This window comes from Hordeum vulgare, chromosome 2H (assembly GCF_904849725.1).
Source record: "Hordeum vulgare subsp. vulgare chromosome 2H, MorexV3_pseudomolecules_assembly, whole genome shotgun sequence".
In the NCBI taxonomy this organism is placed as follows: Eukaryota; Viridiplantae; Streptophyta; class Magnoliopsida; order Poales; family Poaceae; genus Hordeum; species Hordeum vulgare.
The window spans coordinates 65,232,453-65,259,356 of NC_058519.1; the positions used below are offsets into that span (position 1 = coordinate 65,232,453).

The window sequence follows — 26,904 nt, forward strand, 5'->3', positions numbered from 1 at the left end:
AGGTTATTAACGCATATGTGAGGGGTGTACGTAAATTTTTTTAAAACGATTTAATTTGGACCGCGGGTTATTTAGCACGAAAGTAAAGGGGTTTTGTGTAAAATGTGAAAAAACGGTTCGTTCTCACTTAAAAACGTACCGCGGGTTAATTAGAGGAAACTACAGGGGTGTTTTTGCAAACATGCCGCGACGGACGCCAGAAGCAGTGCGTGCTTTATTATTAGGGGAGATTTATGTTGTAAATTGTACCAAAGGGTGTAAAGTGTAAACTATACTCTATTTTCTTCTTTTACGGTACAATATGGGATCTTTTTCTATGGATCAATTTATGTTGTATACTGAAATCATGTTGTATTAAGATGTATCATGATAGAATTAGCTTGTCCAATGAATCGATATGTTTGATAATGGGAATTTGGAGGATTAATTAGGTGAATTAATGTTGTTCTTTCTACAACCTATGAGAGATCAAATGGATGAAACAGTATATTATTGTCTTTATTACGTGGCAACATGATTTCCCGCTGTTCATTTTTTAAAATACATAGATATCGCAAACCTTGTGTATTTATTTAATATACATGTTCGGAGACATTATTATTTATTTTCATACGTGTGTTACACGTGCAAGCTTACTAATATTGTTAAAGTGAATTGAGTAGCCTTCAGAGCATGGTCAACCGAATTGGTTTGAGGAGCTCTTGTTAACCGTCACCACAACTAATTCATTGTGCTATTTCACATGGCATGGTGACTTTGTGTAGACAATATATATTTTCATGATGTTATGAATATAAAAGGCAAGGATTTGACTCCCAGTTCGGATTCAGTCCAGTATATATGGGATTGAATAGGCGTGATGTTGTATTGTTGGTGATGCACACGGCCCGTGAACTATGCCACTACGTAAAATAGGTGTTGGTTGAGTATAAGTTCAAAAAAAGGTGTTGGTTAAGTATCTTTTTTGCGTGTTACTAATAGTTTTCTTACTTTGAGTTTTTTTAATACAGACTGGACGCTGTGAGGGCACATTATCTACTTTTCAGGTAAATGTATCACCTTTCAACTGTTCATCAACTATGGTTCTTAATTACATGTAGATGCTTATGTAGCAATGCATTGCTTATTCTTATGTTGATGTTGACGTGGAAATAAAAGAATGTGCTCCGTAAATGATGCCCAGTGGAAGATGCATGTGGCAGTATGTACACATTAGACACAATGTCATGTTTGGTTGAGACAATCTTCAATAAGTGTGTACCAAATAAGTATACCGAGTAGAATTTTTTTTTTATAACCACATGAATATGGGTAGGAAAATCGGCCAACCTACTAGAATATTTGCGGCCCCATTGCAACACAAGGACCTAGTGCAACAAAAAGAACTCAATTACCACTTCAGTTTTGCTCACAAAAAAGGCAAAAATTAAAAGTTGAATCGTACTGTTAAGGTTGCTATTCTTGGAGGAGTACTACGCGAGGCAGCAGTACGAGATGAATTATCCACTAGCCACATTACACCGATTGAAAAATCTCAGCAACTTACAATAATGGAAACAACGCCGATAATAATAATACTATACGTATAACGTGAGTTATAACTTTTTAAATACGGGTGCAACATTACAACATTACAGTTAGGAGAAACGACGACAGGAGCAACATTACAACATTACAGCTAGAGAACCGACGACGGCCCAACATCACTATCCGCTTTCCTTTTCTCTATTCTTTCTCATCCAATCCAGTAAAAATATAATATAATGTATTTTAATCCTTATAGTCTGTTTACATCCGAAAATGACAAAAGGAGACCGAGCTTCATGGAGGTCTTTATTTAAAAGTATTAAAATTCAAAATTTTCAGTCTCATTTGTTTTAAAACAAATACACTTATACCTAGATATATAGTGTACATGTGTGCAAATTTTGAATTCGAAATACATTAAAATGTGAGGTACACAAAAAAGATAAATCTGATGTTTTTTTTACCATATATACTGTTCATCTTTAAAGTCCGTGATTTTTTTTTGCACAGCTCGCAATTCAAGGTATTTCATCCTGAAATATTTTACACATATACTTTACATCCTTGCGTACATGTGTATTTATTTTCAGAATTTTTTGAAATTGAAATTTATAGATATTAAAATTTTCAAAATAAAGGGCTTCATGGAGCTCGGTCTCCAAAATGCCCTTCTCGTTTACACCATCGTATTATACTTGCTCGGAGAGAACTCAACACAACATGGTCTTATTTGCTCCTTGTTACTTTGTCCATGATCTCGCCCGTCTTTGGCAGCAGTAGTGTATGCTCTTTGATAGCATCCTCCATGTCCTTGGTGAACGCAAACCCCTTCTTCAACATCATCGCCTTGAAACCATCGAAGCTCCGTCATCCCTTTATCATCAAGAGTAACTCTCCACCACGTCCATGGAAGCTCCCCTGTGCCGGATGCACGATCTTGCTACCGTGTCTTACTCAAGGCAGCGGACTTGTTCTGCCATGCGGTCATTGCTCAAAGAAGCCACTAGTAGGTCACGAGGCAGTTGGACGACATGAATCATCCAGTCATCCACTAGTAGGTCACTACAACTCATTACAAAATTCTCAGCAACAAGAAGTCTTAACATGAAAACACAGGATAGTAATTATTACGCAGAACAGGCCAACAGGAGTGGCAACATTAAGCATTACAAGCACAATAGCATAAACTGTGTTTTCTTGAGCATACATACAACAAGTGCATATGAGCGCAACAATAATGCCTGGTGTTATCTCTAGCAATATACATAGAAGTGATTGATGCATGCATGAGCTATTTAGGACAAACCATCATCCTCGATGATGATCGCAAACCCAATCTCCATTAAGTACTTCATCTCTTCATCATCGGGAATCCCCTTCTTTAAGACGATCTTTTCCTCTTTATCGCTACCATCAAGACGATATGTGTTGTAGATGCAGTCGTCTTCCAGATAATCGACCCAATAAGGTACCAAAGGGCTGCCCCTGATGATGCAATCGTTGGTGTACGATTCGGAATATAGCTCTTCACCGCCCCACATCTTCTCAAACTCTACTCCACCATGGAAACTCCCCTGTGTTGGATGCACAATCCTGCTCCCAACGTACTCACAATACAGGCAATGGACTTGTTCTGCCATACATGAAGTAATACATGCAAAAATCAGAACACATCATGATATCAGGCTACTGGATGCATGATGAAACATGAAAGTGACAGACAGTTAATTATTCGTCTTGCCATAAAGTATCTGTTGTTCCAATGAAATCTCCTTGTATAAATATCAATATGGGAGTGAAAATGTATCAAAGTAAACATATTTTTAAGGTAAATTGGAGATTGTCCTAGCTAGGCAACTTAAATCTACCATTCAGGAAGAACGGCTGTACAAGTTTGATGAGAGACTCTGTCGGAAACATCCATCATTTTTGCAAGAGGTGACAGACAGGTAACACAAAATGTAAATTTGATAATTCAGTAACATAGATTTATGTATCTAATTGATTGAAAATGCTTGCTAAATTGCAATGGAAAATGACAGCATACCAGTGCCTGGAGATGACAAACCGGCAGGGCAGCACCAGCTCATCTCCTCGGTACCACCGTGCTGCTCGTCCGTCGCCGGGACGCATCACTGCTGCGCCAGCTCGCATGGTCCACGTCATCACCCAATGGCGTGCTTCTATTTGCGCTGGCCAGTCGCGTGTTTGAAGCAAATCGTGCGAAAAAAGGCTAAGGTCCTATTTGGAATAGGTGTAAATTTATACATCTGTCTTAATTTTACAAGTGTATATTATGAGGCATGTGTGATTTTCAACTGAAAATGAAAACGATCAATTAAAGTCTGTATCTTTTACACCTGTAAAAGTGTGGAAAACGGCAGTCCAATCAGCCCAATGCTCACATAGCACCTCCCCGAGGTAAATTTCTTCACCACGAAGGAAGCCCACGCACACCACCTCCCTCCCTCTCTCTTTTCCTCTCTCCTCGCATCACCTGACGCTGTCACACCGATTTCACCGCGCGTCGAGGGAGGAGTGGGTGGGAGGAGAAGGTGGTGGCGGTTTCAATCTGTGATCTGCGTCAGCGCGGCAAGCGGTGGTGGTTTCGGTTTGTGATCTGCTACGGCGTGGGAGGTGGCGGATCGATCCGGTCGGATAAACCCGCACTGATGCCCTGTACTCCTTTTCGCTCCTCCCCTTTGAGAAGATCGGCTGATGAGGCGGACTGGCCGCAGGTGGCGGACCCGTGAATATGAGGTATGTGGCATGTCGTATTCGGTGGCGGGACGACGTACGAGATGGAACAAGTGGCAGGCTTCTTCTCGGTTTTCTCTTTGATATCCATTTGTTGCCTTGGGCATTTCTTTATTCCTCCTCTATTTTATTGTGTGTGAAGGTGATGGAGATATGATTCAGAGTGACGGGATGGGGAAGCTCATGTGGCGCTGTGCTGGGAAGGAACATACGCCAAACATAGGAAGAGGCTCCCCAAGATGGTATATGCCTTCTCAATTCACGCACATATTCTTTTTACCTTTTCAGCTAATGATAGTTCAGTTGTGAGAAGTAAATAATTATTCAGTACTGCTAATTTGGTCGGTGTCATGTTTTGAATGCTTGGTGAGATTGAGTGTGTCCAAGGCTGTCCAATTCAACCACAGTTTATAGGGCTTCATTTGAGTCGTGCCTTTCTTTCCACCATGCATGTTAGATCTAAAGATAGCTTCTCCTTTGTAGTTATTTGCAAGTTAGGCTTGGTTCTTCAGTTTTCTATCTCGATCTTGCTTTCTCGAGTGTGACTATTACTTGTGATGTTGCCACATGTGTGTGGTCTTGGTTGTATATGTGTTCACTGTTGTTGTCTGTTGCTGTTTCTGCTGCAGCTGATACTGCTTTTTATGAAACTGAAATCTATTTGTTACAAGTTAGGCCTGCTTTTATTTTGATGGTTCTTGATTCCTTGTAGATATCTTATTGTTGCTGCAGAATATGACAAGGAGGATCTGCAACCTCGTGAGGGTGACACCATTTCTTCACTGAGATGTGGGAGATTTAGTGATTACGGGTAATACTCCATCCATTGCCCCTCCTTGGTTCTTTCTGTGCAAAGTCTTAATTTCCAGAACACAAATTAGAATGTGTGAAACTGATTGTTTTCTTTGCTCGTTAGGCTTCCTCATTACAGACCTCCATGGTTGCTCGCTATTTCCTAATTCGTATTTGCACATACATATCCCCTCTCCTACAATCTACCATAGGACATGCATTAGATTGTTAGTTTATACTATAATGAGGACTCTCAGATTGGATTTGTGTTCACTATAGAATCTTGAAAGAAGAGCTCTAAGAAAAACAAAAGGGTCAATTTAACACATCCGAACAGGCACATTAGCCAAGTTCCACTACTTACATTCAACATGTCACTTGCTCCACTCTTCCGCTTTTCTATCTAGCTTCACTTAGCATTTTATTCTGACCGCATAATCTATAGTGTGACTGTTCAACCACGATTGTCTCCTACACAACCCTGCCACATTCCATGCTTCTACAAAATTGAATCAAAAGAAACTTCCTTTGTTTAAGGATTTGTTTCCAGAATGACCAACAAACTTCCAACTATGAGCATTACATTTTCATCCATTGCACTATATCTTCGTCTTGCATCTTACAGTTACATTCATCCACTGAAGTATTGATTAATTTCTCTTACCACAGGACCACATTTCTTCAAATGTGCTGGTTTTACTCCTTAAGCTACTCCTGACAGTAGATCCACAAACTTTGGTATCTTCAAAATGTGAAATATATCAAGGAAGTGCCTGCTCGAGTGCTCACTACTTGGAAAATCAGATATGACTTTAGTACTGATATTCATGTGCCCATCGCGAACTCTACAACACTAAGGCCAAATTTAATATTGATCTTTTGTATTTTCTCTTCATGTATAATTTTCAGTGCTGACAACAGAGACTAATCTGATCCATCAAGAAATTATAAAATACCATGCGAATGTTTCATCAGGCACCACCAAACTGATACTTCTTCACTTGACACTGTGAGTGCTTGTCAGTGAATGTATGATTGTTTTCTAACTTAATAAGATTTTCTTTTCATCCGCTGCATTACATGATCATCCTGTAATCTACAACCTAAATTATATTCCCTTTGTTCCTAAATATAAGTATTTTTAGAGATTTTACTAAGAACTACATATGGATGTATATAGGTATACTTTAGAGTTCATATTCACTCGTTTTGCTCCTTATGTAGTCCTTAGTGGAATCTCTAAAAAGACTTGTATTTAGGAATGAAGGGAGTATTATTATTTGCTTTACTTTCAACTTTCATCATTTACTTTAACATTTCATTTAGTGCAACCTTCTTCTGTTTAACTCTGCATTTCCATCTAACTTAACTTAACATTTTATTCTGACCACACAAATTGAGAGCATGTAAATGCATCTAGTGCCCCTTAATGATTTTGGTGGCTTGAAGACTGATAGGTTAAGTATCTAATGTGTTCATGACTGTACACATGATCTATAAGTCGTCGAGGAGTTTGAAATATTCGATGAATATCAACCCCTAAAAATGTATATCTTCGGCTGAGGAAATTGGTCTGAAGCTGAAGAATTGAACCGCGAAGAAATTGCGATGAAATTGATATTCCTCATGAAGAAATTGAAGATGAAGAATTCGGTGTGTCCTGAAGAAAAACAATCTGAAGATTTTGAAGCATGAAGATTTATTCTGTCTGTTTTATTTTCTTCACTCTTGAGTCATAGGAACACTGTACTGTTAAAGGGGGGGTCAAAGTAACACGTTGGAATGAATTTCCTCATGATGCTCAGCCCAAGCCTAATCCTACCAAAAGCCTCAAGTGAGGAATATGAGAGACATGAGGACTCTCACAGTTGAGGGTCCCGACCGTTACTGCAAGTCGCGCCACATCATTGGTCTTATCCACACCAACACTCATATTATTTAAGGGCATTAATGTCAAATCATGTCGGGATGCTCCCAGGCTATAAATAGCCGCCCCCACAACCATTATCTGGTTGGCTGCTCCGTTAGAAACTGACACTTGTCATAAGAGCAACCCAAATTCCTCAGAGTCTTCGAGAGTAATTCATCAGTGAGGAAATACCCCAAACACCAAACCACAAACCGAAAACCAAGTGATTGAGCATCACTGAAGAAGTTGTTCCTGTGTGGGACTGAAGCCTTTTACCTTTGAGGACTGTGCATCCTCCAGACGGTTAGGCGTCATGGTCTAGAGCAATCCAGCAGTCAATTGTGGATTGCCAAGTGACCAAGTTTGTGAGGGTTTGGAAGTCTGCCCTGAAGACTTACCATGAGTTTTGGGCGAGGACTGTGTGTTCTTAGCCCAAGGAGAATATGGTAGGGACTGTGTGTCCCGGGATTGTGTGTCTTTTGGTTTGAATACCAAGCCGCTACAAACTAGATGTACAAGTGTCACAGCAGTTGGAACTAGGTCATCAACCACTGTCTTCACTGTGAAACGGGTTCTATTTCTTCAACTCTTTATATTCCTCAGATTGTGTGTTGATGATTTTCACTGTCACTGTTTGAAGAATTTGCTGAAGACTTTCTCTGGAATTCCTCAACCCCAAATTCTTCACGCGAGTTAATCCTCATCTGTTTTCTCCGTGCCTGCATACTGTGCAAACTGTTTTTCATATTCTTCATCCTGAAAAATTGTTGTTGTGATAGTTTGCACTCCTGATCCTTTGTTGTATCTGCTGCAATTTAGTCATCAGTGAGGAATTTCCTCAGTGGTGAAATTCTAAAAATCTCCTATTCACCCCCTGTAGTCGATATAACGCACTTTCAATTGGTATCAGAGCAAGGCACTCCCTTGTTTTGTGTGATTTTGGTTTAACCACCTGGAGTTTTAGTTATGTCGACTGTAGGCATGATCAAGGTTACTGCAGCATGTCCTACTTTCGAAGGAAAGGACTTTCCCTTCTGGAAGACCAAGATGCAGATGCATCTACAAGCTATTGATAATGATCTCTGGTATATTGTGGAACATGGTGTCCCTACCATTACTGCCACTGTCTCTGCCGCTGATGTGAAGAAATTCAAGCAACTTGATTCTCAAGCGAAGAATATCATCTGTGGCCATCTGAGCAAGGGCCAGTATGGCAGAGTAAGTGCTTTGGGCTCAGCAAAACTTATCTGGGAAAGGCTGTCCAAAGTTAATGAAGGAGTATCAACCCAGCGTGACTCTCGTGTTGATGTTCTTCGCAATATCTTCAACCGCTTCAAAAGGTTTGACAATGAAAGCTGCCAAGATACCTTTGATCGCCTCACTGACATATCAAATGAACTGCAAGCATTGGGAGCTCGAGACATTACTGATCACGAAGTTATGAAGAAACTGCTAAGATCTTTGGATTCTTCATTTGATACTTTAGTTCTGATGATTCAAGAAAGACCAGACTACAAGATGCTTGATCTAGCCGATATACTTGAAAGACTCAATACTCATGAATTCCAACAAGAAGAAAAGAGAGATCTATATGGACCAAGCTATTCTAGACCACGTGCACTGAAGGCCAAAGCAATTTCCTCATCTGAAGAAGAACACTCTGATGGTAGCATTTGTGATCCTGAAGAATTTGGACAGAAGCTTGCAATGCTCGTGAGGAAATTCTAGAAGTTTACACGATGTGGCCAGTTTGGTAAATCTTCAAGAAGAGATATGAGGAAATCAGAATCCTCATCGGAGGACTACAAGAAAAGAACCTACCACAAATGCAAGAAATCAGGTCACTAAATTGCTGATTGTCCTCGTTGAGGAAGGAATCAAAGAAGAAGAAATAGAAGGATGAAAGTTCTGATGACTCGAAGAAAAAGAAGAAATCTTCAAAATCCTCATCTTCAAAGTCCTCATCGCACAAGAAGACTAGTTTCAGAAAGGCTCGTGCACTTATTGGCAAGGAAATGGACTCCGAGGCAGAATCCGAGGAATGTGATGAAGAGGAGGGTTCTGATGAAGACTCAGAATCTGCACAGGATAGCCTTGCACTTGCAACCACATTCGTCAGCAAGTCAATCTTCAACCTTGAAGAAAAAGATAACACCGTCCACACTAATGACTATGCTGATGACTTCGCTCCAACCTATTGCTTCATGGCAAAAGGTTCAAAGGTATCGAATGATGCTTCCTCCTCTGATTCAAGTGACTGTGAACCTGATGATTATAAAAAACCAAGTTACAGTAAACTTGCTATCATTGCCACTAAACAACAAACTGCCCTCGAAAAGCTTTAGAAACTGCCAGATAGAAGTGATGATCTGTTGAATGATGAAATGAATCTTACCCAAATCCTCACTGAAGATATGAAAAGTCTTCAGTCCAGATTTAATAATCTTCAAGATCGTCATGTTACACTCCTCGCTGATCATGAGAAACTTTCCTATGAATTTCTTCAAAGGAAGCTTGATATTGAGAAGGTGAGGATTTCTCATGACGATCTTCGTATGGAAAATGATTCATTACTAGTTGAATAGATCAGTACTGCTCAAGCTGAATTCATTCCTCCATGTCTTAAATGCATCAAACATGAAACTGCTAAGTCTTCACCAGAATCATCAAATGCTTCTATTGCTACAAATTCTTCAACTGCTCCTGTAGTGTCAAATTCCTCAATTGAGGACAACACAAATGTCACTGATGAAAATGCAGGGCTGAAGGAATTGTATGTGACAGGCATATACAAAAGTCTCAAAGGACACCAAACCCTTTGTGATGTGCTCAAAAAGCAGATCTTGACCAGGAACCCGAGGAAAGAAGGAATTGCCTTTGAGAGGAAATTGAATGCTGTTGGATCTTATTGGAAACCTGAGCAGTATCCCAAAACCTCATGGGTTGGTGCTACTGGGCCTCCTTTTGATCCATCCAATCTAACATGCTTTTCATGTGAATTATCCTATTCCTCAGATGAGTCATTTGACTCCAACTATAAACTGTTCAAAAATCAATCTGGTGAAGTATTTGCTCGATATGTTGGAACTAACTGCAGGAATGGGCCTCCCCCGAGGAAGATCTGGGTTCCCAAAAGTTGCCTTGAAAATCTTCAGGTGAATGTCATCATGACACCACCTATGAAGAATTTGAACCCCAGATAAAATTCCTCAGGAGGACCAAAATCTTCAAGAGGATCAAAATCCTCAACTGGTCAAAACTATGCTCGCACCCGTGCTAATGCTACTAACATGCAGGGAAATTACAAGGAATATGAATATGAGCGTTATTCTTCAAATCATTATGTTCATAAATCCTCAAATAAGTTATCTGCATATTCATTTGAGTACTTTAACCCTCCTACTGTTAAGAGAAGTGCATTAGCTTCAATGCCCCCTTTCTCATATGGTGCTCGCAGGATGATGAATGCTTTACCACCCCTTCAGATGTGGGTGGTGAAGAAATTGAACTAATCTCTTCTGCACGTCAGGTCTCCAGATGAAAATCATCATCTGAAGAATTTGCTGGAGACCTGAGGAAAATGCTTGATGGGACGCAAGCTAATATTGATGAAATAGAAATATTTCACACGTCCTTATAATTCTGTTTATGATGAAATTCCTATCTGATGAAATTGAAATCATATTCTTCAAGTCTGAAGCATATGAGATGGTAAGCTGTACTAATTCATCTGCAGAATGACAAACCCAAGAGTACTGAGTGGGTTCTTGATAGTGGCTGCACACACCACATGACTAGTGACAAAAGCTTGCTGATGAATATGCCACTAACTCCATCACCCCTGAAGCAAATCACATATGTTGACAAAGGGAAAAGCAAGGTATTGGGACTTGGCAAAGTGGCTATTTCCAAGGATAGGCACATGGACAAAGTAATGCTTGTTGAATCCCTTGGATTTAACCTCATATCAGTCTCAATGCTTTGTGATCTTGATATGATTGTTATCTTTGGAAGATATAGATGTGTGGCCATCATGGAATCTGACAGATCCAAAGTCTTCGAAGGTGTTAGAAGAGGGGATTTGTACATTGTTGATTTCTCTACAGGTCCTCAACCAGCCATTTTCTTACCAGCAAAAACCTCAGAAGGGTGGCTGTGGCATCGAAGATTCGGTCATGCAGGCATGAGGACTTTGCACACGCTTGCGAAGAAGAAGCATGTCATCGGCATCGAATCAGTCAAATTCCTCAAGGATCACCTCTGCGGTGCTTGTGAGTCTAGGAAAATGACCAGATCCAAGCACCCCTCAAAGACTATCATGACCACTACTCGTCCATTTGAATTGCTTCACATGGATATATTTGGACCTACTCACTATGCCACTCTAACAAATGCAACATCTTTATATGGCTTTGTCATAGTTGATGATTATTCCAGATATACATGGGTGCATATCATCTTATATAAAACTAAAGTGCAGGAAGTCTTCAAACGATTTTCTTCAAGGGCCTCGATGAACTTCGGCATCAAGATCAAACACATCAGGAATGATAATGGAACAGAGTTCAAAAACACTAGTCTTGATAATTATCTTGATGAACTTGGTATTACTCACGAATTGTCTGCTCCTTATACTCCTCAACAGAATGGTGTCGTTGAAAGGAAGAACATGACTCTGGTTGAGATGGCAAGAACCATGCTTGAAGAATATCAGACTCCTCGTCGCTTTTGGCCTGAAGCAATCAACACTGCATGCCATATCATTAACAGGGTATATCTTCACAAATTCCTCAAGAAAACCTCATATGAACTCCTCACAGACAAGAAACCCAATGTAAGTTATTTCAAAGTCTTCGGTGCAAAATGTTGGATTAGAGATCCTCACCATAGCTCAAAGTTTGCACCTAAGGCACATGAGGGTTTTATGCTCGGTTATGGAAAGGACTCGCACACCTACAAAGTCTTCAACAACTATCACAACAAAGTTGTTGAGACTGTAGATGTGCGGTTCGATGAAACTAATGGCTCGTAAAGAGAGCAATTGCCTTCTGATCCAGATAAGCTGTCTCCAGAGGAAGCAATAAAGCTCAAAGCTACTGAAGACATTGTTCCCACTGAGGAAATTGATGAAGAAATCATTCCCAGCACTGATGAAAATCAAGAAGATGCTCCTGAGGAAATTGCTCCAGAACCAATTCCTCAGCCCAGACGAAATCCTCAACCAGCTCATCCAGGATTGCAAATGAAGTGGAACTTGACAAAATCCTCAATGACATCAACGCGTCAGGTCCTCTCACTCGCTCAAAAGCTTCACACTTAGTTAAATTTGTGGGCATTTCTCCTTTGTGTCTATCACATAACCTTCAAAAGTTGCTAAGGCTTTCATGGAATCGGAGTGGATCCAAGCCATGCAAGACGAACTTCTTCAATTCAAGCTGAATGCCGTATGGGAGCTCGTCAAATGAGAAGATCCTCGCAAGCACAATATCATCAGAACCAAGTTAATTTTCCAAAACAAGCAAGACGAGGATGGTCAAGTGGTGAGGAATAAGGCACGACTTGTAGCCCAAGGCTACACACAGGTTGAAGGAATAGATTTTGATGAAACTTTTGCACCTGTTGCTAGACTTGAAGCTATTCGAATACTACTTGCTTATGCTAATCATCATAACATCATCTTATATCAAATGGATGTGAAAAGTGCATTCCTCAATGGTAAGCTTGAGGAAGAAGTATATGTTGCTCAACCCCCAGGTTTTGAGGATCCAAAGAATCCAGACAAAGTCGTCAGACTTAAAAAGGCGCTCTATGGTCTCAAGCAAACCCGTGGGCATGGTATGATAGATTGAAGGAATTCCTCATGAAGAAAGGCTTCAAACCTGGTTCACTCGATCCAACTATTTTCACTAAATCCTATGATAATGAACTATTTGTGTGCCAGATATATGTCGATGATATCATATTTGGCTGTACTGACAAACGTTACAGTGATGAATTTTCTTACATGATGAGTGAAGAATATCAGATGTCTATGATGGGGAGCTGAAATTCTTCTTAGGTCTTCAAATTCGTCAACAACACAATGGAATATTCATATCATAGGAGAAATACCTCAAGGATGTTCTAAGGAAATTCGACATGCATGAATGCAAAGGTGCCAAGACTCCAATGCCGACTAACGACCACCTCTGCACTGACGGAAATGGTAAAGAATTCGATCAGCAGGTATATCGCTCCATGATTGGCTCTTTACTGTATTTGTGTGCATCTAGGCCAGACATAATGCTTAGTGTTTGCATGTGTGCACGTTTTCAAGCAAAACCGAACGAATCACGCCATAAGGCTGTGAAGCATATTCTTCGAGACTTAGCTCACAGACCAACACTAGCATTATGGTTCCCCCAAGGGCTCGAATATTCGTCTTGTGGGATATTCTGATTCTGACTATGCTGGTGACCGTGTGGATCGCAAGTCAACCTCTCGCACATGTCATTTCCTCAGAAGATCACTAGTCTGCTGGTCCTCAAAGAAGCAGAACTGTGTTTCACTCTCCACTGCCGAAGTTGAGTACATTGCTGCTGGTTCATGCTGTGTTCAATTGCTATGGATGAAGCAAACCCTCAAGGACTACAACATCAACATGAAGAATGTGCCTCTCTACTACGATAATGAGAGTGTAATCAAGATTGCATACAACCCAGTACAACACTCGAAGACTAAGCACATCCAGATTCGTCACCATTTTCTTCGGGACCATGTCCTCAAGGGCAATATCCTCATCGACCATGTGAAGACTCACGATCAACTGGCAGATATCTTCACTAAGACCTTGGATGAGAAAAGGTTTTGCAAGTTGCGGTGCGAGCTAAATATCTTAGAATCTTCAAATGTTTTGTAAAAACATGCACACATCCTAACACTTATGCAAAATTGATGACTTAGATGTGCAACACACGATGAATCGATTTTCTTCAACCAATGAAGAATATCACACTTAGTGTGAGGAATTCAACGAAGAAATTGATTCTCAGGGCCCTATGACAATTGTACGCGGCGTCTGAAATCAACATTCTTATATGGTGGGTCACGCCACCAGCCAACTTGAAATTCCTCAAGTTGAAATTCTTCAAAGCTGAATTTCTTCAAAAGATGTTTTTCTTCAAAACAGTTGTTCTTCAAACTTGTGTTTCTTCAAAACTGAAATTCATCATCATGACGCTTTGTCCCAAAATCCTCAAGTTAATAAAATTCTTCAAAATCACTTGATGATTTTCGTTTACCTAGATAGATTGTGATTTCAAAGTCCTCAACAGCATTCACTTATAGCTATTTCTTCAATTTGATATTTCATCTAAGTGAATGTGATCGGACCCTACTTTCCCTCTATGCTACTCTCACCTAGTCTATTCAATTCTTCATATGCGTTCTACTTGAAACTTTGTTCAAAATCCTCAGTGCGTCCTTGTCAGCTAATGATTTTGTAACAAAATCCTCAAATCTTCAAAAAAAAATTGTTGTTACACAGTAACTGAACCCCACTTTCCCCGTTCGGATAACCACGATCTCCACTGCTTCGGTCGTGGGCTACACGTGTCCTGTGGAGATGTAGAGACACGGGCTATTTGGTCCGATACTTGCGCGCCAACAGTTACCACCTGGCTATAAATATGTCCCCATCTCCCTTCGGTAAAATCTTCTTCGTCCCATCGCCCTCTTGCTACAACAAAGGTCAAAAGCCCTAGCGCCACCGCTAGAAGTCTCGACGCCGGCGAGGAAAAGCTTGATTGCCTCGACCTCTCCGTCGCCGAAACCACGCCGGAACCGGACCATCTTCATCCGCCGCCGCCGTAGCTGTCCTCTGTTGCCGAGTTAGGGCGCATTGGACTCGCACCGAAGAGCATCTACTGCTACTTCCTTCTCTGATCTTCGTGCGCGCTATCTAGGGTAAATAAAAACCCTATTTTTACAGCTCTTTTGATCTACTATTTTACCTTAGAGATGTGAAATCTGTTTTTGCTCAAGTATCCATCGGTTTCTTTTCCTCAAACACTGCGTATTCCTCAATTATTTATGAACTTCACTAAGCATCTAAAATTTTCACGAGATTCCTCAATTGTGCAAATTTTCGAATATGTACAACTTTGGAACCCAAGAACAGTGTGCTTAGACGAATTCCTCATCCACTGGTCAAATTCCTCAACTTTAAAATTTTTCATTTCATCAAATCTGAGAACGCATATGACCTCTCCAAATTTCTCGCAACTATACTTTGTTCACAGGTACAAAAATGTCAGCTGATGAATCTCTAGGTTCTCATCAACTTAACACATTTGCAGCGTTTCTTAAAGAAAAACTGCAAGTTTCATCAGAATCCTCAAGAGTTCAATTTCCTTAGCAAAAGCCTCAGCTGAAGAAAATGGAAGATGAAAAGAAGCAAAAGGGTGGCAAGAAGCTCGAGCAGAACACTGCCATAGATATCACTGAGGACATATACTTGGAATACTGCACTCCTGATGAGCAAGAGACTATGCCCAAGAGGAAGATAAGGCTTCAAAAGATAGAACACCGATGGGCTAAGGAGTGGAAAGAATACAGATTCGTCACTCCCAAATATGCGAAGAAATTCGCTCTGAAGCCTCCTGGGAAACGACCTGCTCTTGAGGATTATCAGGATGCACAACCCTCAAGCCTCAAGACAATTGATGACTATCCTGAAGAAAAGTCAAAACATTTGTCAAAGCTTCAGAAACAAGTAGAAGCTGCCGTGAGGAAATGCAATGAAGAATCTGTTGTTGCTGCAACTGCTGCCACCTCCTCTGCAGCTGAAACTTCTCGCACGGCCATTCCTCAAATGATGTCTGTGCCTCCAAAGCCAAAGGCTTCAAAGCCTCAAGAGAAAATGCCTCAGAAAGCTGCACCAGTTTCGGCACCAAAACCCTCAGCACCACCAAAGGCTTCAAAGCCTGAACAGAGGCAGATTGTAAAGCAAATGCCAACTGTCTCCAGCTCCTCTGTTCCGTCTGCAACAAGCTCCAAAACAAAGTCTTCACCAACTCCACTGAAGACTAAGGTGATTGCTGGGAGAGGAACCAGACCAAGCCCAAGCAAAATCATCAAAGTCCCTTCTGCATCAGAAGGTAGTGATGAATATGATGATGAGACTCTGCAAGCCATCATCACAAACAAGAAGGAGAGGGTAGACAAGCTTCAGGAAGCTCCATTCCTCTGGCCATGGACCCAAAAGCCCTCCTGGATTACATCAACATCTGGTATGAGGACCCCAACACACCAATCGATGATTTGAAGCTTGCCCCAGGCATCAGCCACATGGTGGCCACATTCATCAACGAGGCCAAGTGGAAAGAGCAGCAAGCCAAACAAGCTAAGGTTGCAAAGCTAAAAAAAGGAGAAATTCCTCAGACATAATCTCCTCAACCTGACGCCTGATGCACTTGTGTCCACACAGGCTGAATTGAAGACTTTGACGGACAAGTACACTAAGCTCTCTGATCGTCAAAGTCTCAAAAACAATTTCATCAAATTTGCCACTAACGCAGTTGATGATTACAACAAGAAAGCTGCCCCTCCAGCTACAACACCTCAGCCTCTGATTGAGGAACCAACTGATGAAACTGCTCATGCTCAGGAAATCCCTCAAGAAAGCCGTGTTGATGAACCGGCTATTGATGAAATTAACAAGGAAACTCCAGCTGATGAAACTGCTTCAGCTAAGAAAACACCTTCACCAAAAGCTTCAAAGGTGAAGAAAATGACTCCGTCTGCACCCGACGTGAAGAAGACCAGAGCTCTTGAAAAGGAAGCCAAGAAGAGAAAAGCTTCCTCAACAGAAGAATCAACTGAGGCCAAGCGCCTCAAAGCTCTTGATGAAAATGCACCTCTGGATCCTGTGCCTCTCAACGTTGCTCCATCTTATGAGATGACTCCCTTTGACAGCGAAGACAAAGAGCACTTTGTTGATGAGGAAATGAAGAATGCTGCGTCTGAAGAACACACTGATGAGGAAATTCGAATTGATGACAGTCCTCAGACCTTCATTCCTCCTGAAGAAACTGCTCAAGGATCAGCTGCACCAGCTGATGAATCTGGCTCCTCCACCAAGCAAGCTCCTCAAGCTGAGGAAAAACAAAGCGAAAATCCTCAGCCTGGCGAAATCCAAAATCCTGAGCAAAATCCTCAACCTGAGGCTCAGGATGACCCAATTCCTCCTCCTGAGCAAAATCCTCAACCTGAGGCTCAGAATGAACCAATTCCTCCTCCAGAGCAAAATCCTCAACCTGAGGCTCAGGATGAACCAATTCCTCCTCGAGAGCAAAATCCTCAACCAGAAGCTCCCGTTGATGACATTCCTCAACCAGAGCAAGCTCCTCAGCCTGAAGCACAAGCAGATGAAATTCCTCATCCTGAGGAACATGCCGAGGAAAATGCACCAGATCCAGAGAATGCTCTTGTCGTCCTCAATCCAGAAACTGCGATGATTGTCTCTCCTCAAGGCAAGAAGCAAAATCTTCAGCCGATGCAGCGTCAGCCTTTCACCAAGCGGCCAAAGTTTCAAAAGGAATCCTTCTTTGAAGAAAGCATGTACTTCATCGGAGAAAATCCCTATGACAAGCCTCGCATCAGGCATCTGAAGTTTTGGACCAGGACACAGCTCAACTACTACGCATCTGTGTTGTGTGGTAGAAACAAGATTTTCCAGCACAGGCACATTCCTCACGTTGAGCTTGAGAAATTCCTTGCTTCGCCCCAGTCCTCAACGTTCTTTATGAAGCAGGACTGCTCCCTATGTGCTCAGATATCTGCGATTGGAACAGTGAAATTATTCTTCAATTCTATGCAACTCTGCACATCTTTGGAGATCCAACAGACATCAACACTTGGGTGCTGGATTTGATGATGCAGAACACACACTTCAAGGCTCCTGCCAATGAGCTACTGCGTGAACTTCCAGTGTCAATTCTCTCAGAGCAGGCACTAAAGTTGTAAGATGAAAGTGAGCTGGCAAACAAGCTGATGGAAGTCCTCATGAAGCCTTTGGCTAAGGGGCAACCACCAAGAACAACCTTCCTGGTCCATGAGCTGAAGTATGAACCCAGGACGGTTTACAGAATCCTCTGCAGTGTTCTTGCGCCTATCAAGGGTCATGATGATGAAGAAGATGTCATAGGCATCATGAAGAATATTCTCTTCAAATTCATCCATGACATTCCCATCAACATCCATGATTTCTTCTTGAGGACTCTGGCGGAAAATGCTATGTCCCCTTTTGACCTGAAGATTTACTCTCCATGGATCATGAGATTCATCAAACGCGGGTCAGGCATCAACTATCACGCTGATTTCAACAATCATCAAGGTTACATGCCTCCTCTAAGGGTCAACAAGAAGACTTTCGAGCCTGTTGAAGGAAAAGGCAAGTCTGTTATTGATGAAGGCAGTCGGCCCCTTGATTGCCAGTTCCGAGAGCCAGATGCTTATTCCTTATTCCTCATGGGATGACACTGAAACCCATCCTCCAAGTCATGTTGCTCCAAGGGTGATGAATACCAGAGAGATTCTTCTCAGTCTTCACCAGAAGGTTGATCGGAATCACAAGCGGGTCAAATGCCAGTTCGGCACCATTATGAAAACCCTCAATGAAATGCAGAATGATGTGAAGCTTAACCATCATTATCTTCATGAGGTTTTTGATCGCACCTAGGCCACACTGGCTCATTTGAAGACTCCAGCAAAACTTGAAGAATTGGAGTTTGCACAGGACTTCGACTGGTCGTGGCCACCAAAGAAGAAATTCAGGCCAATTCCAGTTCCAGACCTCGAGGACATTTTGTTTTCTTCATTCCGCACTGCTGAATCAGATGAAGACCAACAAGATACTGCCACTGGTCCAAGGAGGAAGTCTGCTCCCAAGAATCCTCACGCGTCTTCCTCAACTGCCAAGAAGTGAAAGTCTTCACGGGCATTAGTCCTCAGTTTGTCCCTTTTTGTCACTTGATGACAAAGGGGGAGAAATTTGAGAGTTAGTCTTCACGCGTGATATTTTGGGGGCTTATAAACTTTATTTAAGTTACAAACTCTTGGCTCTTCTGAAGTGATTTATGTAATGAGTTGTAACTTAAGCCCGATGGTACTTTGACGCTTTTGAACGTTTTTCTTTGCATGCTTATTCCTCAAAATTTTAATGCACGCATGCTGGAATTCGTCAGATACCATTTGTCATCATGCATCCTCAATTTCTTCATACTATATGTCGTATGTATGCATGATTTACAAGACTCAGGGGGAGATCTCCATGATATAAATCATCCATGTGCATTTGCTGTGAAAAGCAAAATCCTCAAAATATGCACATCTTGAGGGGGAGTCTCTCTGAATCTTGATTTCAAATTCCTCAAATAAGTATTTACACTTCTTATTTTTATCCCTGTTGAAGACTTAACCTAATTGTCATCAACCACCAAAAAGGGGGAGATTGTAAGTGCATCTAGTGTCCCTTAGTGATTTTGGTGGTTTGAAGACTTATAGGTTAAGTATCTAATGTGTTCATGAGTGTACACATGATCTATAAGTCGCTGAGGAGTTTGAAATATTCGATGAATATCGACCCCTAAAAATGTATATCTTCGGCTGAAGAAATTGGTCTGAAGCTGAAGAATTGAATCGCGAAGAAATTGCGATGAAATTGATATTCCTCATGAAGAAATTGAAGATGAGGAATTCGGTGTGTCCTGAAGAAAAACAATCTGAAGATTTTGCAGCATGAAGATTTATTCTGTCTGTTTTATTTTCTTCACTCTTGAGTCATAGGAACACCGTACTGCTAAAGGGAGTCAAAGTAACACGTTGGAATGAATTTCCTCATGATGCTCAACCCAAGCCTAATCCTACCAAAAGCCTCAAGTGAGGAATATGAGAGACATGAGGACTCTCACAGTTGAGGGTCCCGACCGTTACCGCAAGTCGCGCCACATCATTGTTCTTATCCACACCAACGGTCATATTATTTAAGGGCATTAATGTCAAATCATGTCGGGATGTTCCCAGGCTATAAATAGCCGCCCCCACAACCATTAGCTGGTTGGCTGCTTCGTTAGAAACTGACACTTGTCATAAGAGCAACCCAAATTCCTCAGAGTCTTCGAGAGTAATTCATCAGTGAGGAAATACCCCAAACACCAAACCATAAACCGAAAACCAAGTGATTGAGCATCACTGAAGAAGTTGTTCCTGTGTGGGACTGGAGCCTTTTACCTTTGAGGACTGTGCATCCTCCAGATGGTTAGGCGTCATGGTCTAGAGCAATCCAGCAGTCAATTGTGGATCGCCAGGTGACCAAGTTTGTGAGGGTTTGGAAGTCTGCCCTGAAGACTTACCACGAGTGTTGGGCGAGGACTGTGTGTTCTTACCAGGCATGTGTGATTTTCAATTGAAAATGAAAATGATCAATTGAGGTCTGTATCTTTTACACCTGTAAAAGTGTGGAAAACGGCAGTCCAATCAGGCCCAATGCTCACATAGCACCTCCCCAAGGTAAATTTCTTCACCACGAAGGAAGCCCACGCACACTGCCTCCCTCCCTCTCTCTTTTCCTCTCTCCTCGCATCACCTACGGGAGAGGACGCTGTCACACCGATTTCACTGCGCGTCGAGGGAGGAGTGGGTGGGAGGAGAAGGTGGTGGCGGTTTCAATCTGTGATCTGCGTCAGCGCGGCAAGCACTGGTGGTTTCGGTTTGTGATCTGCTACGACGTGGGAGGCGGCGGATCGATCCGGTCAGATAAGCCCGCGCTGATGCCCTGTACTCCTTTTCGCTCCTCCCCTTTGAGAAGATCGGCTGATGAGGCAGACTGGCCGCAGGTGGCGGACCCGTGGATATGAGGTATGTGGCATGCCGTATTCGGTGGCGGCGACGACGTACAAGATGGCACAAGTGGCAGACTTCTTTTGGGTTTTCTCTTTGATATCCATTTCTTGCCTTGGGCATTTCTTTATTCCTCCTCTGTTCTATTGTGTGTGAAGGTGGTGGATATATGATTCAGAGCGACAGGATGGGGAAGCTCATGTGGCGCTGTGCTAGGAAGGAACATCTACTCCGTTGGAAGAACGCCAAACATAGGAAGAGGCTCCCCAAGATGGTATATGCCTTTTCAGTTCACGCACATATACTTTTTACCTTTTCAGCTAATGACAGTTCAGTTGTGAGAAGTAAATAATTATTCAGTACTGCTAATTTGGTCGGTGTCATGTTTTGAATGCTTGGTGAGATTGAGTGTGTCCACGGCTGTCCAATTTAACAATAGTTTATAGGGCTTCATTTGAGTCGTGCCTTTCTTTGCACCATGCATGTTAGATCTAAAGATAGCCTCTCCTTTGTAGTTACTTGCAAGTTAGGCTTGGTTCTTCAGTTTTCTATGTAGATCTTGTTTTCTCGAGTATGACTATTACTTGTGATGTTGCCACATGTGTGTGGTCTTGGTTGTATATGTGTTCAGTGCTCTTGTCTGCTGCTGTTTCTGCTACAGCTGATACTGTTTTTTATGAAACTGAAATCTATTTGTTACAAGTTAGGCCTGCTTTTATTTGGATGGTTCTTGATTCCTTGTAGATATCTTATTGTTGCTGCAGAATATGAAAAGGAGGATCTGCAATCTCGTGAGGGTGACACCATTTCTTCACTGAGATGTGGGAGATTTAGTGATTACGGGTAATACTCCATCCATTGCCCCTCCTTGGTTCTTTCTGTGCAAAGTCTTAATTTCCAGAACACAAATTAGAATGTGTGAACCTGATAGTTTTCTTTGCTCGTTAGGCTTCCTCATTATAGACCTCCATGGTCGCTCGCTATTTCCTAATTCGTATTGGCACATACATATCCCCTCTCCTACAATCTACCACAGGACATGCATTAGATTGTTAGTTTATACTATAATGAGGACTCTCAGATTGGATTTGTGTTCACTATAGAATCTTGAAAGAAGAGCTCTAAGAAAAACAAAAGGGTCAACTTGACACATCCGAACGGGCACATTAGCCAAGTTCCATTACTTACATTCAACATGTCACTTGCTGCACTCTTCCGCTTTTCTATCTAGCTTCACTTAGCATTTTATTCTGACCGCATAATCTATAGTGTGACTGTTCAACCACGATTGTCTCCTACACAACCCTGCCACATTCCATGCTTCTACAAAATTGAATCAAAAGAAACTTCCTTTGTTTAAGGATTTGTTTCCAGAATGACCAACAAACTTCCAACTATGAGCATTACATTTTCATCCATTGCACTATATCTTCGTCTTGCATCTTACAGTTACATTCACCCACTGAAGGATTGATTAATCTCTCTTACCAGAGGACCACATTTCTTCAAATGTGCTGGTTTTACTCCTTAAGCTACTCCCGACAATAGATCCACAAGCTTTGGTATCTTCAAAATGTGAAATATATCAAGGAAGTGCCTGCTCGAGTGCTCACTACTTGGAAAATCAGATATGACTTTAGTACTGATATTAATGTGCCCATCGCGAACTCTACAACACTAAGGCCAAATTTAATATCGACCCTTTGTATTTTCTCTTCATGTATAATTTTCAGTGCTGACAACAGAGACTAATCTGATCCATCAAGAAATTATAAAATACCATGCGAATGTTTCATCAGACACCACCAAACTGATAATTCTTCACTTGACACTGTGAGTGCTTGTGAGTGAATGTATGATTGTTTTCTAACTTAATAAGATTTGCTTTTCATCCGCTGCATTACATGATCATCCTGTAATCTACAACCTAAATTATATTCCCTTTGTTCCTAAATATAAGTATTTTTAGATATTTTACTAAGAACTACATACGGATGTATATAGGTATACTTTAGAGTTCAGATTCACTCATTTTGCTCCCTATGTAGTCCTTAGTGGAATCTCTAAAAAGACTTGTATTTAGGAATGAAGGGAGAATTATTATTTGCTCTACTTTCAACTTTCATCATTTACTTTAACATCTCATTTAGTGCAACCTTCTTCTGTTTAACTCTGCATTTCCATCTAACTTAACTTAACATTTTATTCTGACCACACAAATTGAGAGCATGTAAGTGCATCTAGTGCCCCTTAGTGATTTTGGTGGTTTCAAGACTTATAGGTTAAGTATCTAATGTGTTCATGAGTGTACACATGATCTATAAGTCGCTGAGGAGTTTGAAATATTCGATGAATATCGACCCCTAAAAATGTATATCTTCGGCTGAAGAAATTGGTCTGAAGCTGAAGAATTGAATCGCGAAGAAATTGCGATGAAATTGATATTCCTCATGAAGAAATTGAAGATGAGGAATTCGGCGTGTCCTGAAGAAAAACAATCTGAAGATTTTGAAGCATGAAGATTTATTCTGTTTGTTTTATTTTCTTCACTCTTGAGTCATAGGAACACCGTACTGTTAAAGGGGGTCAAAATAACACGTTGGAATGAAGTTCCTCATGATACTCAACCCAAGCCTAATCCTACCAAAAGCCTCAAGTGAGGAATATGAGAGACATGATGACTCTCACAGTTGAGGGTCCCGACCGTTACCGCAAGTCGCGCCACATCATTGGTCTTATCCACACCAACGCTCATATTATTTAAGAATATTAATGTCAAATCATGTCGGGATGCTCCCATGCTATAAATAGCCGCCCCCCACAACCATTAGCTGGTTGGCTGCTCCGTTAGAAACTGACACTTGTCATAAGAGCAACCCAAATTCCTCAGAGTCTTCGAGAGTATTTCATCAGTGAGGTAATACCCCAAACACCAAACCACAAACCGAAAACCAAGTGATTGAGCATCACTGAAGAAGTTGTTCCTGTGTGGGACTGAACCCTTTTACCTTTGAGGACTGTGCATCCTACAGACGGTTATGCGTCATGGTCTTGAGCAATCCAGCAGTCAATTGTGGATCGCCATGTGACCAAGTTTGTGAGGGTTTGAAAGTCTGCCCTGAAGACTTACCGCGAGTGTTTTGGCGAGGACTGTGTGTTCTTAGCCCAAGGAGAATACGGTAGGGACTGTGTGTCTTTTGGTTTCAATACCAAGCCGCTCCAAACCAGATGTACAACTGTCACAGCAGTTGGAACTGGGTCATCAACCACTGTCTTCACTGTGAAACGAGTTTTATTTCTTCAACTCTTCATATTACTCAGATTGTGTGTTGATGATTTTCACTGTCGCTGTTTGAAGAATTTGCTGAAGATTTTCTCTGAAATTACTCAACCTCAAATTCTTCACACGAGTTAATCCTCATTTGTTTTCTCCGTGCCTGCATACTGTGCAAACTGTTTTTCATATTCTTCATCGTGAAAAACTGCTGTAGTGATACTTTGTACTCTTGATCCTTTGCTGTTTCCGCTGCAAGTTAGTCATCAGTGAGGAATTTCCTTAAATGGAATTTCCTCAGTGATGAAATTCTAAAAATCTCGTATTCACCCCCCTCTAGTCGATATAACGCACTTTCAGAGCATCCTCCTGTGTTTAGCTTGGCGGGACAAATGCCCCCATCCTCGCCGTCGCCCAACTGCACCACACAACTAATGGTGTTGCCGGCAGGACGATGCCCTCCTCCATGCTGATCGAGCTTTTTGACCTGTCTGAAATGGACAAGGTCATTTGGGCATCTACTTTTGATGTGCTATTTGCTCTCTTTTCATAAGAAGTCAAGTGTAGCTTATATTTTCAGTTTTGTACGTGCACTGTTAATGTTATTTTATTGCTATCCATTGGTGTGTGATAAGAAAAGTGAAAAGGGTGTATGTGCATGTACCAAAGCTAAGTAATTTAGCTTTTTCATCAGTTCAGCAACAGTTGTAATACATGTGCTGCCAGACCACAAAAAATGCGGCCACCTACCAGGCATCGTCGAACTTTCCCTCAGGAGGCGCCACTTGTGGCGCCCCAACCCCTAGTATAGTGCCAAACAGCACGAGTTATGATCCCTGTCCGTCGTCTGATCGTCCCTCTCCGAATTAATTAGCGAGGACTATATTAAGCGCACGGCGCGAGGTGGCAAAGTACTCCGTCTGCAGCTCGACCCGATCAACTCAACTCGTGAGCAACAAGCTCAACAAAGCGGAGCGCTCCCCGACTCCGACCAAGAACCCGAACGCCGATCGTCGTCCGTCCATGGTGAGGCTGAGGCCCAGTCCAACTCTATCGACAGCTGCTACTCCTCCATCCAGGACGTCACCTACAGGCAGCCTCCACTCCCACTCCGTCGGTGCTTACATCGTGAAACTAGCTGGCATAATTTGGGTCTTTGATCCGCTTGCCGCTTGGTTCCTTCCTCCTGGTTCACCAACGGCAGTTGCGGCTACGCGCTGAACCTGAGCTCGGCGGCGCGGAACACGGCGGGCATCGGCTCCAAGTACGTACGGCAAGCAGATCAGGAAGAAGGGCGTCGTCGCCTTCGTCGCCGTCGACGAGACCCGCTTCACGCAGGCCGACGAGGTCACCTGCGCGCCCCGCCTCCGCCCCTGGACCTGGCGCCTCTTCCGGAGGAGGTCGCGCCTGCTCTGCGGCAAGTGCGGCGGCTGCATCGACGCCGGCTACGAGGTCGACGAGGACGAGGAGGACCCCGCCGGCCTGTCCGTGTGCGCCGGCTCGGACGACGACGACCTGTGGACGAGCCCGGGCGATGGCGGCGGCGCCACCAGAAGGAGGAGCGCTGCAGCCCTGCACGGATGACTCTCCTGCTGCTGACGACCCCTTCTCTCTATGACAGGCTGCGGCCCTCTATTCCACGACACGGTTTGCTGAATTTTGTTTCTTTGTTCATAGCAAGTACTACAGGATAGACAGGGTTTGATGTGTGTAAGTTGATCCTATATAGTTTTTGTGTCCTGGTAATGGAGTGAGCCATGGTTGCAGTTTTGAGCCACCTTGTGTTTGTCAATGGCTTAACTATAGCTTTCTGTGTGGGTTTTTCTTTTCCATCAGCACCACCTACTTGAAGTACTGATGATATCAGCTTCTCTCTTGATATCCAAAATTGTGGAGACTGTTTTGATTATCCACAGATCAATATATTTCAGTTTGCCATCACTAATTCCATAAGCTGACTGACAAGATAAATTCATGTGATGGACCATCATTTATATGTTTAATATCATTGTCAGTTCATCTATGCAGCTAACTCGTTGGGAATTCAGAATTGTATCACAACATTATGGATTTGGTAGTGCCAAACAGCACGAGTCCCAGTCGGTTTGCTTCATGAGTTTTTAATTTGACGGGTTGCTTCATGAGTTTGCACTGCAGCACGACGCGAGTAATCGCACTGGATAATGGCCTACAGTTCCTTGTCGATGCATTCGACAGGTTAGTTTCTCTGAATCCGCAAGCAGGACAGCTGCTGCTACGAGCGCCTGGGATCCGGAAGCAGCAGCGACGGGAGCAGGATTTTTTCACGGTTTTGATCCTTAAGGCGCAAGTTCATCACGCAACGAACTCGGTTGGAAAGAATTTCACGTTTTGATCCTTTTTTGAAACGTCATAGTCCGTGGCGTTGCAGCCCTGTTATAAAACGCCATAGGTTGTGGCGTTGCAGACATTCTTTCAAACGCCTGTGTAATGTGGCGTTGCAGACCTGAGAAGAAACGTCTGTCTAACGTGGCGTTGCAGACCTGAGGTGAAACGCCAGTACCTATGGCGTTTCTTGCCTTTATATTCTGTCACCCCGACCCCCTCGCCCACCAATCACCATTTCTCCTCTCCTCTTGTTCTTGTTAGCCCGAAAAAGCTCTCCCTCCTCCTCACCATCCCCCCTTCGATCTCCCTCCTCCCTCAACCTTTTAGTAGGTTCTTTGGGGCAAATCGAAGAGGCCGGTAAGCTCCTCCAATCCCTCCAATTAGTTTTTGTGTAGATTTT

General features: G+C 42.3%; 1 pseudogene; it reads left to right on the plus strand.

The window, feature by feature from the left end:
* The first annotated feature begins 4,199 nt into the window (after nucleotides 1-4,199).
* LOC123425486 lies at nucleotides 4,200-26,014 on the plus strand (annotated as a pseudogene).
* Nucleotides 26,015-26,904: the final 890 nt, after the last annotated feature.